The sequence below is a fragment of the Belonocnema kinseyi genome, chromosome 1, assembly GCF_010883055.1.
Source record: "Belonocnema kinseyi isolate 2016_QV_RU_SX_M_011 chromosome 1, B_treatae_v1, whole genome shotgun sequence".
Classification (NCBI taxonomy): Eukaryota; Metazoa; Arthropoda; class Insecta; order Hymenoptera; family Cynipidae; genus Belonocnema; species Belonocnema kinseyi.
This window is the reverse complement of record NC_046657.1, coordinates 158,209,713-158,214,549: the sequence shown is the minus strand read 5'-3', so window position 1 is coordinate 158,214,549 and position 4,837 is coordinate 158,209,713.

Below are 4,837 nucleotides of genomic sequence, written 5' to 3'. Positions count from 1 at the left end.
TAAATCTTGAAAACTAAATAATTTGAAATTCCAAATCTTCAACATTTCAAATCACGGCAGTACTCAGAGTACAGATATTTTTTACATTCTCATCAAAAAAGTCATTACATTTGTGTACAATTTTACGTCTGGACACGAAATACAGGTTTGTACGAGTGCTTCTGCCTTTCCATATGCATGTTTGTTTGCGAGTATAATAACTTTTGAAAAGATAATCTATTATATTGGCCGTTGGTATACTCTATAAGTGTCAGAAACTAAAGATCAAGTTGATTGGCTACTTTGGGTGAAAATTCAAAAAGTTACAGAATTTTCAAAATTTCTGAGACAATTTTGTTCAAGATTTAAAAATTCCATGTACGGGAATTCGTAATAATTGGAAATCTGAACAATTTACCTCATCGACTTCTTTTGATAAAAAGAATATTACCAGAATTATAGCGTTTTCAACAAATGAAAAAAAAAAATACCAAAATGAAAATTGTAAACTAACCAGCGCGAGACTTGAAAAAAAAACTCGAGAGAAGAAAAACGTTGCTTTTTGAGAGCTCTACAAGATTATCATAACAACTTTTCAGATTGCTTTGAATAATAGAAAATTCAAATTTTGAAAGAACCAAAAATAATGAAAAATCATAAATTTAATTTAGTGATCAAACTGTTCAAGATGCGGAGAAAAGAAGAGAAATAAAAAATTTTGCACCTTAAAAAGATCCAAAAGTTTTTTATCAATTACTTTTTGAAACGAAGTGTAGTTTTTGTTTTATTCGTAAAAAAACATTAAAAATATAAGATATAAGTGTTTGGACAAACGACATAAGCAATGAAAAAAATAAATAGATAAAAGTTGTTTACCTTAAAAAGAGCTAATGAATGTGTTATTAATCTAAAATGCTATTAACATTTTTCTGTGTTATTAATGTTACTAATGTCGCATCATTTCGGAAATCTGAACATTTTCTTCGAGACATTCGATAAGCACACATAAGGAGCATCCATAGATAAAGAATACATAATAAGGAGTAAATGAAAACAAATTCACGAATTGGATAATGTTTGGATGTTTGGATGAGTAATGTTTGGATGAAACCAGACATAATCAAGGATGTTCAGAAATCATCAATTAAAATTCACCTATAAAGCACCAAGGTTCAAAATGTCATTATTTGACTATCGCAATTTTTTTACAATTATAAAATGTCATATAAATAAAAAGTTAAACTTTATGTACCAAAAAAATTAGTAAGGAAAGAAGATAAACAAAGCAACCTCGCAATCCCTTTAATGCATGTTTGTTTTCTTTATTTTTCCCTTTGTTATTTCTCAATTTTTTAATTCATAACAAATATATTTGTCAATATTTTGGTGTTCATTTAACAAAGATTTTCCAAATGACAAAATTTAACTTAGATTGTGTCAAAAAATAAATGCAATAACAAAATTATTATGAACTGAAAAAATTTAAATTTCAAATTGGATAAGCACGAAAGTACAATTTCTTTTTAAGATTCAAAGCTAAACTTCAAATGCAAACGCATTTTTTGGTAAAGTTTAGCTTTTCAATTTTCACAACACTCATCCTTGGGAAGGTAAATACAAAAAATAAATACGTTCCCGGTTGCAAGCAAGGTCCAGTAGTACAGCTTAAACTATTTGGAAATTATCTTCTTTGGGCAAAAATTATAAGCCCTTTTTATAAATTACTTCATAAATAGCTGTTTTCTTTATCACGAAATCACAAACAAAAAATCAGATTTTATAATTGTGTTTCTTTTCACTTCTTTCTACTCCAAAATAGTTATTAAATGGAAGAAAGTTGTTTCTTTTACACCAAAAGTATTTAAAAAACAGTTTTTAAACAACTTGAAAAAAAGTTCACAGGTTTAAATTGTTCAATATATAATAGAAACGCTATAAATAGAAAATTTTATTCTACTTTTTCATGTTTGACCTAAAACTATTCAATTTTAAAGGCTATAAATTACTAATGTGAAAAATAAGTAAAATATTCTTATAAATTTTTATTTGAAACAGGTTGGAGATAGAACGGGAATTGACGGGGATTTTGTGAGGCTGGGAAAAATAGGCAAATAGCAGTGAATTAATTTCTTGACCGGGAAATTTATGAATTTTTAGAAAAGAAATTGGTCCAAGTTTGGTTTGAACAGTTTTTTTTTAAATTCCTTAAATTGCTTTTTTCCTATTATATCATTCAGTTTACAGTACGTAATTCGAAAATCTTTCACTTCAGAATTTTCCATTTAAGTTTTAAAATTTAGGCGTACATTTTTCAATTTCGAATTTTAGAATGCAGTTTTAAAGACCTGGAAAATTAAAAATTAGAAGCGTTTCAAATTTATAATTTTAGATAGAAATCGTTTTTAGTTTATCAACTGCGAATATAAAGTATGATTCTTTTTTTATTTGAAGTGGACACCAAGGATTCACAAATGAATCATAATTGATTTCACAACACGATTCGAAATTTGCTCAATATTGAAGAATATTCCAATTTTAACGTTAAAAATTAAACTGTTTCAATTGGAAAGTCTTAGAAGTTAAACAAATGGAAACTCGCGATTAAAACTTTATAAACCATTTTCAATTAAAAATAAATTCAAAGTAAATAAGCTGTATCAATTATAATAATTTAAAGTTTATTTAAAAATATACTTTATGGAACATGATATTTTTTACGAATGTGTCAGTGAAATTCTGTTCGTATAATATTGTTTGCCAATGCGAAACGTAATCTGGCTTGGAACTGTCGTCTTAACATTTAAAAACCGAAAGAACAATTTCCCTATCATTTGGAATGACCAAATATACAAACTAGAAAATTCCCGAATTGCAGAAATTGAGAAAACAGTTTTGTGATCAATATTATTTATTTATTAAAAATACAATAATCAAATATTTTTATTATAGAAATTTTGTTTGATGTTTAATTTTTTAAAATTATTGTTTTAATTCAAAATAACAATAATTGTATAAATATGTGATAAAAACATAAATTTAAAACACGTGAGCTTTAAATGAAACAAAATTTGCAGGATTCAAAACTTTTATTTTTATTTTTTGAAATATTAATTTCATTTTTGCGAGCGTTTTCTGTAATGTACAAAAATACAATGCACATTTTCAAATAACTTTTTATCACAAAATACATTTGTTCAATTATTGTTATTTTATATTCCAACAATAATTTTTAGAAACTTTAAACATTAAACAAGTTTTTTCTTTAGTAAAAATATTTTATTATTCTATTTAAAAAAATTTTTTAAACAAACTATTTTTCATTGTTCAAACTAGAGAGTTGTCTAGCTCGGATATTGTATAATTCGGAAATTTTCTGTCGGCAATTCTCAAATTCGGTAAGATTGTAAATTGTCGAGAATTTTCCAATTCAGGACTTTTATATTTCGACAATGTTATAATTTCGGAATTTTTACTGTGATGTGGGAATTTTATTTTTCGGAAAAAGCGACTGAAATATCTCGAAAAATAAAGTTCCCGGCACTGTAAAATTCGTAAATTGAAAAATAACCAAATAATAAAATTCCCGAAATTATGAAAGTCCCGAAATATAAAAGTCGAATTGGAAAATTCAGGAAAATAGAATTCCAGACAATAAGATATTACCGAATTTTAACAATCCCCTTTCGGGGAATAAAATTCGTATTTATAGGTCGACAAATGTTTGTTTTCTTTACCAAATTTGGCTTTCGTCTAAATTTTTCCAGTTGTTTTTACTATAGTATAATTTACGTTTGTATCTCGGGCGAACAAATCCATTCTATTGTTTGACAAATATTCTTTGTAAATCAATATTTTTCACAGAAAATTACCCCGAGTGACCTTCAATTATAATTTTATAAACGTGAAAAAACCACATTTCAATTATTTCTATAAAAAACACAATCCCTAATAACAGAACGAAATCGGAACCAATAAGAGTTAATTTATTCAGGAACAAGCTTTTTGAATAAAAATTACCTTGAATGAAGCTTTAATATATATTTGTTAATTTTTACAAAAATCGGGCGTTATTTTATTATAAAAAAAATAATTGGGGGGGAGGGGTGACAAATGATAGAAAAATAAATAAAACTTAAAGTTGTACGATTTTCATTTGTAACTAAATAATTTGAGAGGTTTCAATATAAAATTATCGAACACTTTCAATTTAAAAATTCAGATGACATATTCAAATAGCTTTAAATTTGAAATTATTCAATATACTGTGAAGACTATAAATTTAAAATGTCTCAACTATTAAGGGTTTAAATATTTTCGAAATTGCTGTTCTGGAGACTAAATAGCACTTTATCTTTTATTAAGAAATCACAACAAAAATTGTTAAAGCAAGTTTTTAAAAGAGTTTTAAAAACCATAAAAAGATCAGAGGTTTTAATAGTTCAATATATGTGATAGAACCTCTTTAAATTTTAAATTAGTCTATACTTTTTCATGTTTGAGCTACAATTATTCCATTTTAGAAGTTATAAATTACAATTGTGAAAAACAAATGAAATGTTTTAATTAATTTATATTTAAAACAAAAAACCTTTGTATAATTCAATCTAAATGCAGCTGCGAACATTTAATTTGAAATGCGTTGAATTCAAGGTATATTTTAAAAAGAAAACTGAAAGCAAAAGATCGACTTTCAAAGGAATCGAAAGAAAGTGACTCGCTATAACTTATAACGAAAATTCTGAAAATTCAAACAGTAAGGCTACGAGGGTGGATTGATAAGTTTCCGGCCTGACCAAGAAAAACAACGTTTTTAAGAATTTTTTTTTTTATTTCTCAACATAATCTCCTCCAAGGCTGA